This window comes from Eubalaena glacialis, chromosome 2 (assembly GCF_028564815.1).
Source record: "Eubalaena glacialis isolate mEubGla1 chromosome 2, mEubGla1.1.hap2.+ XY, whole genome shotgun sequence".
Taxonomy (NCBI): Eukaryota; Metazoa; Chordata; class Mammalia; order Artiodactyla; family Balaenidae; genus Eubalaena; species Eubalaena glacialis.
In genome coordinates this window covers 118,414,328-118,424,468 of record NC_083717.1, presented here as the reverse complement: position 1 = coordinate 118,424,468, position 10,141 = coordinate 118,414,328, and the positions used below count along the sequence as shown (strand labels likewise).

Below are 10,141 nucleotides of genomic sequence, written 5' to 3'. Positions count from 1 at the left end.
CTTTATCCATTCGTCTGTTGATGGGCATTTAGGTTGCTTCCATGACCTGGCTACTGTAAATAGTGCTGCAATGAACATTGGGGTGCATGTGTCTTTTTGAATTATGGTTTTCTCAGGGTATATGCCCAGTAGTGGGTTTGCTGGGTCATATGGTAATTCTACGTTTAGTTTTTTAAGGAACCTCCATACTGTTCTCCATAGTGGCTGTATCAATTTACATTCCCACCAACAGTGCAAGAGGGTTCCCTTTTCTCCACACCCTCTCCAGCATTTGTTTGTAGATTTTCTGATAATGCCCATTCTGACTGGTGTGAGGTGATACCTCATTGTAGTTTTGATTTGCATTTCTCTAATAATTAGTGATGTTGAGCATCTTTTCATGTGCTTCTTGGCCATCTGTATGTCTTCTTTGGAGAAATGTCTATTTAGTTCTTCTGCCCATTTTTTGATTGGGTTGTTTGTTTTTTTAATATTGAGCTGCATGCGCTGTTTATATATTTTGGAGATTAATCCTTTGTCCGTTGATTCGTTTGCAAATATTTTTCTCCCATTCTGAGGGTTGTCTTTTTGTCTTGTTTATAGTTTCCTTTGCTGTGCAAAAGCTTTTACGTTTCATTAGGTCCCATTTGTTTATTTTTGTTTTCATTTCCGTTACTCTAGGAGGTGGGTCAAAAAAGATCTTGCTGTGATTTATGTCAAAGAGTGTTCTTCCTGTGTTTTCATCTAAGAGTTTTATAGTGTCCGGTCTTACATTTAGGTCTCAAATCCATTTTGAGTTTATTTTTGTGTATGGTGTTAGGGAGTGTTCTAATTTCATTCTTTTACATGTGGCTGTCCAGTTTTCCCAGCACCACTTATTGAAGACACTGCCTTTTCTCCACTGTATATCCTTGCCTCCTTTGTCATAGGTTAGTTGACCGTAGGTGTGTGGGTTTATCTCTGGGCTTTGTATCCTGTTCCATTGATCTATATTTCTGTTTTTGTGCCAGTACCATATGTCTTGATTATTATAGCTTTGTAGTATAGTCTGAAGTCAGGGAGTCTGATTCCTCCAGCTCCATTTTTTCCCCTCAAGACTGCTTTGGCTATTTGGGTCTTTCGTGTCTCCATACAAATTTTAAGATTTTTTCTTCTAGTTCTGTAAAAAATGTCATTGGTAATTTGATAGGGATTGCATTGAATCTGTAGATTGCTTTGGGTAGTATAGTCATTTTCACAATGTTGATTCTTCCAGTCCAAGAACATGGTATATCTCTCCATCTGTTTGTGTCATCTTTGATTTCTTTCATCAGTGTCTTATAGTTTTCTGAGTACAGGTCTTTTACCTCCTTAGGTAGGTTTATTCCTAGATATTTTATTCTTTTTGTTGCAGTGGTGAATGGGAGTTTCCTTAATTTCTATTTCTGATCTTTCGTTGTTAGTGTATAGAAATGCAAGAGATTTCTGTGCATTAATTTTGTATCCTGCAATGTTACCAAACTAATTGATTAGATCTTGTAGTTTTCTGGTGGTATCTTTAGGATTCTATATGTATAGTATAATGTCATCTGCAAACAGTGACAGTTTTACTTCTTCTTTTCCAATTGTATTCCTTTTATTTCTTTTTCTTCTATAATAGGCATGGCTAGGACTTCCAAAACTATGTTGAATAGTAGTGGTGAGAGTGGACATTCTTGTCTTGTTCCTGATCTTAGAGGATATGCTTTCAGTTTTTCACCATGGAGAATGATGTTTGCTGTGGGTTTGTTTTATATGGCCTTTATTATGTTGAGGTACGTTCCCTCTATGCCCACTTTCTAGAGAATTTTTTTATCATAAATTGGTGTTGAATTTTGTCAAAAACTTTTTCTGCATCTATTGAGATGATCATATGGTTTTTATTCTTCAATTGGTTAATATGGTGTATCACATTGATTGATTTGTGTATATTGAAGAATCCTTGCATCCCTGGGATAAGTCCCACTTGATCATGTTGTATGATCCTTTTGATGTGTTGTTGGATTCTGTTTGCTAGTGTTTTGTTGAGGATTTTTGCATCTGTATTCATCAGTGATATTGGTCTGTAATTTTCTTTTTTTGTAGTATCTTTGTCTGGTTTTGGTATCAGGGTGATGGTGACCTCATAGAATGAGTTTGGGAGTGTTCCTTCCTCTGAAATTTTTTGGAAGAGTTTGAGAAGGATGGGTGTTATCTCTTCTCTAAATGTTTGATAGAATTCACCTGTGAAGCCATCTGGTCCTGGACTTCTGTTTGTTGGAAGATTTTTAATCACATTTTCAATTTCATTACTTGTGATTAGTCTGTTCATATTTTCTGTTTCTTCCTGGTTCAGTCTTGGAAGGTTATACCATTCTAAGAATTTGTACATTTCTTCCAGGTTGTCCGTTTTACTGGCATAGAGTTAGTTGCTTGTAGTAGTCTCTTATGACACTTTGTATTTCTACGGTGTCCATTGTAACTTCTCCTTTTTCATTTCTAACTTTATTGATGTGAGTCCTCTCCCTCTTTATCTTGCTGAGTCTGGCTAAAGATTTATCCATTTTGTTTATCTTCTCAAAGAACCAGCTTTTAGTTTTATTGATCTTTGCTATTGTTTTCTTTGTTTCTATTTCATTTATTTCTACTCTGATCTTTATGATTTCTTTCCTTCTACTAACTTTGGGTTTTCTTTCTTCTTCTTTCCCTAGTTCCTTTAGGTGTAAGGTTAAATTGTTTATTTGAGATTTTTCTTGTTTCTTGAGGTAGTATTGTATTGCTGTAAACCTCCCTCTTAGAACTGCTTTTGCTGCATCCCGTAGGGTTTGGATCATCGTGTTTTTGTTGTCATTTGTCTCTAGGTATTTTTTGTTTTCCTCTTTGATTTCTTCAGTGATCTCTTGGTTATTTAGTAGTGTATTGTTTAGCCTCCATGTGTTTTTTTTTTTTTACATTTTTCCCTGTAATTTATTTCTATCTCATAGCGTTGTGGTCAGAAAAGATGCTTGATATGATTTCAATTTTCTTAAATTTACCAAGGCTTGATTTGTGACCCCAGATGTGATCTATCCTGGAGAATGTTCTGTGTGCACTTCAGAAGAAAGTGTAATCTGATGTTTTCAGATGGAATGTCCTATAAATTTCAATTAAATCTATCTGGTCTATTGTATCATTTAAAGCTTGTGTTTCCTTATTAATTTTCTGTCTGGATGATCTGTCTATTGGTGTAAGTGAGGTGTTAAAGTCTCCCACTATTATTGTGTTACTGTCAGTTTCCTCTTTTATAGCTGTTAGCAGTTGCCTTATGTATTGAGGTGCTCCTATGTTGGGTGCATATATATTTATAATTGCTATATCTTCTTCTTGGATTGATCACTTGATCATTATGTAGTGTCCTTCTTTGTCTCTGGTAACATTCTTTATTTTAAAGTGCTTTTTATCTGATATGAGTATTGCTATTCCAGCTTTCTTTTGATTTCCATTTGCATAGAATATCTTTTTCCATCCCCTCACTAGTCTGTATGTGTCCTAGGTCTGAAATGGGTCTCTTGTAGACAGCATATATATGGGTCTTGTTTTTGTATCCATTTCATGAGCCTGTGTTTTTTGGTTGGAGCATTTAATCCATTCACATTTAAGGTAATTATCGATATGTATGTTCCTATTACCATTTTCTTAATTGTTTTAGGTTTGTTTTTGTAGGTCCTTTTCTTCTCTTGTGTTTCCCACTTGGAGAAGTTTTTTTAGCGTTTATTGTAGAACTGGTTTGGTGGTCTGAATTCTCTTAACTTTTGCTTATCTGTAAAGGTTTTAATTTCTCCATCGAATCTGAATGAGATCCTTGCTGGGTAGAGTAATCTTGGTTGTAGGTTCTTCCCTTCCATCACTTTAAATATATCGTGCCAGTCCCTTCTGGCTTGTAGAGTTTCTGCTGAGAAAACAGCTGTTAATGTTATGGGAGTTCCCTTGTATGTTTTTTGCCATTTTTCCCTTGTTGCATTTAATCATTTTTCTTTGTCTTTAATTTTTGTCAATTTGATTACTATGTGTCTTGGCATGTTTCTCCTTGGGTTTATCCTGCCTGGGACTCTCTGAACTTCCTGGACTTGGGTGGCTATTTCTTTTCCCATGTTAGGGAAGTTTTTGACTATAATCTTTTCAAATGTTTTCTCGGGTCCTTTCTCTCTCTCTTCTCCTTCTGGGACCCCTATAATGTGAATGTTGTTGCCTTTAATCTTGTCCCAGAGGTCTCTTAGGCTGTCTTCATTTCTTGTCATTCTTTTTTCTTTATTCTGGTCTGTGGTAGTGAGTGCCACCATTCTGTCTTCCAGGTCACTTATCTGTTCTTCTGCCTCTGTTATTCTGCTATTGATTTCTTCTAGTCTATTTTTCATTTCAGTTATTGTATTGTTCATCTGTGTTTGTTTGTTCTTTAATTCTTCTAAGTCTTTGTTAAACATTTCTTGCATCTTCTCGATCTTTGCCTCCATTCTTTTTCTGAGGTCCTGGATCATCTTCACTATCATTATTCTGAAATCCTTTTCTGGATGGTTGCCTTTCTCCACTTCATTTAATTGTTTTTCTGGGGTTTTATCTTGTTCCTTCATCTGGTACATAGCCCTCTGCCTTTTCATTTTGTCTATCTTTCTGTGAATGTGGTTTTCATTCCATAGGCTGCAGGATTGTAGTTCTTCTTGCTTCTGCTGTCTGCCCTGTGGTGGATGAGGCTGTCTAAGAGGCTTGTGCAAGCTTCCTGATGGGAAGGACTGGTGATGGGTAGAGCTGGGTGTTGCTCTGGTGGGCGGAGCTCAGTAAAACTTTAATTCCCTTGTCTGCTGATGGGTGGGGCTGAATTCCCTCCCTGTTGGTTGTTTGGCCTGAGGCGACCCAACACTGGCACCTACAGGCTCTTTGGGCTAATGGAAGACTCTGGGAGGGGTCACGCCAAGAGGTACTTCCCAGAACTTCTGCTGCCGGTGTCCTTGTTCCCGCGGTGAGCCACAACTGCCCCCCACCTCTGCAGGAGACCCTCCAACACTAGCAGGTAGGTCTGGTTCAGTTCTCCTGTGGGGTCACTGCTCCTTCTTCCGGGTCCTGATGCACACACTACTTTGTGTGTGCCCTCCAAGAGTGGAGTCTCTGTTTCCCCCAGTCCTGTCCAAGTCCTGCAATCAAATCCCACTAGCCTTCAAAGTCTGATTCTCTGGTAATTCCTCCTCCTGTTGCTGGACCCCCAGGTTGGGAAGCCTGATGTGGGGCTCAGAACCTTCACTCCAGTGGGTGGACTTCTGTGATATAAGTGTTCTCCAGTTTGTGAGTCACCCACCCAGCAGTTATGGGATTTGATTTTATTGTGATTGCACCCCTCCTACCATCTCATTGCGACTTCTCCTTTGTCTTTGGATGTGGGGTATCTTTTTTGGTGAGTTCCAGTATCTTCCTGTCGATGATTGTTCAGCAATTAGTTGTGATTCTGGTGCTTTCACAAGAGGGAGTGAGCGCACATCTATCTACTCTGCCATTTTGAACCAATCTCTATTGTTGTTGCTTTAATGACATATATTTGACATATAATGTGTTAGTTTCAGGTGTACAACATAATTTAATATATGTAAATATCATGAAATGATTACCACAATAAGTCTAGTTATAGTTGACATCCATCTCCACATACAGTTACAAATTTTCTTTTTCTTTATCCTTTATTGTTTTTACATTTATTATAACTACTGGAATTGGTAGTTATAATTCGTAATTATAGATTTATGTGTTTAACTTCTTATCTGTCTCCCTCACTAGAATGTAAGTTTCACAAAGGCTTGGACTTAGTCTTCTACATAGAGGTAAACCCAGTGCACATCAAAGAGGTAAATAAATGTTTATTGAATGAATGAATGAAATGCATCAACCCCAGATGCCAAGTGACTAACTCATTTATGACCAAATAGTTGAGTCAAATCACCTGGACCTGTCATAAAATTCCTCTGCATGTGTCTTCATCTCGGTATCTTAGAATCACTGGCTTTTTTTTGTTTCCTTCCTTTTTTTAAATTTAATTTTTATTGGAGTATAGTGGATTTATAATGTTGTGTTATTTCAGGTGTACAGCAAAGTGAATCTGTTGTACATATCCATACATCCATTCTTTTTTAGATTCTTCTCCCATGTAGGCCATTACAGAACATTGAGTAGAGTTCCCTATGCTATACAGTAGGTCCTTATTAGTTATCTATTTTATATATAAATAGTATGTATATGTCAATCTCAATCTTCCAATTTATCCCTCACCCCCCTTACCCTCTGGTAACCATAAGTTTATCATCTACATCTGTAATTCTATTTCTGTTTTGTAGATAAGTTCATTTGTACCTTTTTTTAGGTTCCACATGTAAGTGATAGCATACAATATTTGTCTTTCTCTGTCTGACTTACTTCACTCAGTGTGGCAATCTCTATGTCCATCCATGTTGCTGCAAATGGCATTATTTCATTCTTTTTTTTATGGCTGAGTTATATTCCATTGTATATATGTACCACATCTTCTTCATCCATTCCTCTGTTGATGGACATTTAGGTTGCTTCCATGTCCTGGCTATTGTAAATAGTGCTGCAATGAACATTGTGGTGCATGTAACTTTTCGAATTATGGTTTTCTCCAACAAGGGATTAATCTCCAAATATACAAACAGCTTATGCAGCTCTTTATCAAAACAACCCAAACAACCCGATCAAAAAATGGCTGAAAGATCTAAAAAGACATTTCTCCAAAGAAGATATACAGATGGTTAAAAAGCACATGAAAAGATGCTCAACATCACTAAATATTAGAGAAATGCAAATCAAAACTACAATGAGGTATCACCTCACACCAGTCAGACTGACCATCATCAAAAAATCTACAAACAATTGGGACTTCCCCGGCAGTTCAGTGGTTAACACTCCGTGCTTCCAATGCAAGGGGTATGGGTTCAATCCCTGGTCAGAGAACTAAGATCCCACATACTGCACGGTGTAGCCAAAAAAAATAAAAATTCTATGAACGATAAATGCTGGAGAGGGTGTGGAGAACAGGGAACCCTCCTACACTGTTGGTTGGAATGTAATCTGGTACAGCTACTATGGAGAACAGTATGGAGGTTCCTTACAAAACTAAAAATAGAGCTACCATATGATCCATTTTGGCCTGTGTGCTCAGCTCAACCTTTCTTCACTTGAAACTAACTTGAAAGTATATTGCCACTACATGCTAATCTTCTTTTTAAATGTAAACCTATTTCCAGGTATGTTAATTATCTTGCACAGGTAGGAAAAGGTAAGAAGAATATAATATATTTCTTATTCAATAAATAGAGGATTTGAAAATAGAAGCAGGAGAAGAAACTTCTACTGCCACTGTCACGAGTGTTTGAGTTACCTATATACTCCCTGTAACTTCTTTCACTTCTCCCAACTAATATAAGATTTTTATTTCTCTGTCTATGTCACATATTTATTTAAAATAGTGGCTCTGTAAGATCACTGTGTGGACTGGTGCTGGTCTATATGCGCCAGAATCACCTGGGCAGCATTAAAATAGGGATTTCTGGGGTCTACTTTATATTCTGAATTAGGAGATTTGGAGAAAGACCTTGGAATCTATTCTTTTAAAGAGCTCCCCAAATAATTATGAAATAGGCAGTGCTTTAGATCATTATTAGTCTTTGGATGTCAATTAAATCAAAATTTTGGCTCAATTATGATTTGATTGGCACTAATTTCCTTTAATCTCAGCTTAAAAAGTGTGTATGCTCTTCTCTTCTACTAGGAGTAGAGCAGAGATCATTAGGCCAGAGAAACCAAGTGTAAGAATGTACGCACAAAATAGAGGAGAGTGATCACAGATAAAAGGGCAAGTAGTTATGGGCGGTCAGGATAGGAGAAGAGATTAAAGTTCAAATCCAGGTTATTTAATTCAAGTTACTGTCTGTCAAGTCCTGTTTTGAAGGTAAGGTCTGGTTTAATTGGTTGTACTATTGTCCATACTTGACTAGGCAGAAGTAGATGTATTTGGGTTTGTGTTTCGAGGTGCCAGTAGGTAAAGACCTACTTTTTAAGCTGGAATAGAAATGAGGAAAAAATATTGTGATCTTGGTTCACTCATGAGCTCTTATTTGCTTTGGCTAATTTTTGTGCACATCTGAATTTTTCTCAAGGCAGTTTTCATGTCCTTGTTCCGGAGACTGTAGATGAGCGGGTTTACAAGTGGGGTCACTGATGAGTACACCAAAGTTACAATCTTCTGTATCCCAGTTGGATTTCCAGAGGTTGGGCTGATGTACATCATCATGATGGTTCCATAGAACAGAGACACTACAGCCAGGTGGGAACCACAGGTGGAGAAGGCTTTATGTCTGCCAGCGGCTGAAGGGACATGCAACACTGTTCTGAGAACCAGAGTGTAGGACCAAAAGATGAAGAAGAAGGTGATGAAGATAATAAGAGAGCTCAATAGAGAACAGGAAAGGTCAATTCCAGGGACAGGGGTGCAGGACAGGACCAATAGGGGACCAGGGTCACAGACAAAATGGTCAAATAGTATTGGGGCCACAAAAGGGGAGTTGTGTGATAAAATAGATAGGGACTGGATAGCAGAGGAACGCTGTTACCCAGCAGAGGGCCACCAAGTTCATGCAGAGATGGCTGTTCGTGATGGTAGGATAGTGGAGAGGTTAGCAGATGGCCAAGTACCAATCAAAAGCCATGAGGGGCAGTAAGAAGGTCTCAGTGACGCCCATGGAGAAGAAGAAGTAGAACTGGAGGAAGCAGGCAGTGAAAGAGATGGTTTTGATTTCAGATAGGAAGTTCCTTAACATATTGGGAAGAGTGGTGTTGATGTAACAAATCTCCAGGAATGAGAAGTTTGCCAACAGAGTGTACATGGGCATGTGAATTCTGTGATCAAGCTTCACCGCAAAGACAATGGCTCCATTCCCAATCAGTGTCAGGATGTAAGACATAGAGAACAGCACAAAGAGGAGGACCTGAACCTCTCTAGTTCAGGGAAAACTCAGGAGTATGAATTCAGTCCTGTGTTGACTTCTGACACATTCATGGCTTCCTAAGAGGTGGAGAGGAAAGAATGACAGTGACAAAGATGACCTTATTCTCTAATCTTCAGGAATATTTCCTTTCAGAGATCCGTAAGTCCCTCAGATTCTATTACTCTATTAAACAAATAATGTAACTATACTGCTGAAGACTGTCAAACTTTGAGAATGCTCTATATGATCAGACTTTGAATTTTGGACTTTCTCATTCCTCTTTCAGTATTTTCTCAGATCCAGCAAAAGACAGGATCTTATGCAATAAGCAGCTTGGAGAAGGTTAATGACAGTACTTGAAAATATAAATAGGTATGAACATTTTATATTTGTATCTATAGAATAAGATATATAGACCCTTAATATTGGACACAGAATTTCAATTCTGTGGATCTCTTGAATTAGAGACACAAATGCTAGGCATCACAAGAGGAGGAGAAAGGTAACAAATAACACAATGAAATTAGTGCATTTCACTTTTATTCTGGATCAGTGTTGGAGTTATAAGTGTTAGCTTCTTAAGGTGTTTTGATAACCCAGGCAAGAAATGTCAGATCTACCATCATTTCTGCAGTATTCATCATGGTTTGTTAACTCAAGGAAACTTTGAAAGTCTAGACATCTACATAATAGTCCCATCTCTTACCAGGTGTTTTAATACTTCTGTAAAATCTTGGTCTATGTTGAAACCAGAAAAATACAGAAAAAGTGAGCAATGGATCTGGTATATTACAGACTTTTGAGATTTTTGCCTGAGATGTCAGGAATCCTAGAAAGGCTGCTATTCTTGTAGTTTATGGATATATGGAGAGGATCATAAATGTCAGATACTCATAAGCAGAGATCTCTGGGAACCAAGGACAGTGGTGGGAGCCATAACTGCCCCTCTGGACAAGGTTGTTTTGGTAAGTGGATTAAGAGCTTCTTTTTCTGGGTGAAAGTTAGTCTTGAACTTTGTGTGACTTCCATGGTGAGAGAAGCAAAAACAAAGCCATTGAAATCACCTGATTCTGTTGCCAGTCATTTGGTCTTAATTTATTAACTTATTTTTTGGACCCCCCTCTGTTAGTGAGGGACACTTATCA

At 37.9% G+C, this 10,141-nt stretch overlaps 1 pseudogene; it reads right to left on the bottom strand.

The window, feature by feature from the left end:
- Nucleotides 1-8,122: 8,122 nt before the first annotated feature.
- On the bottom strand, nucleotides 8,123-9,067 carry LOC133085320 (olfactory receptor 11H6-like; annotated as a pseudogene).
- Between the last annotated feature and the right edge of the window lie 1,074 nt (nucleotides 9,068-10,141).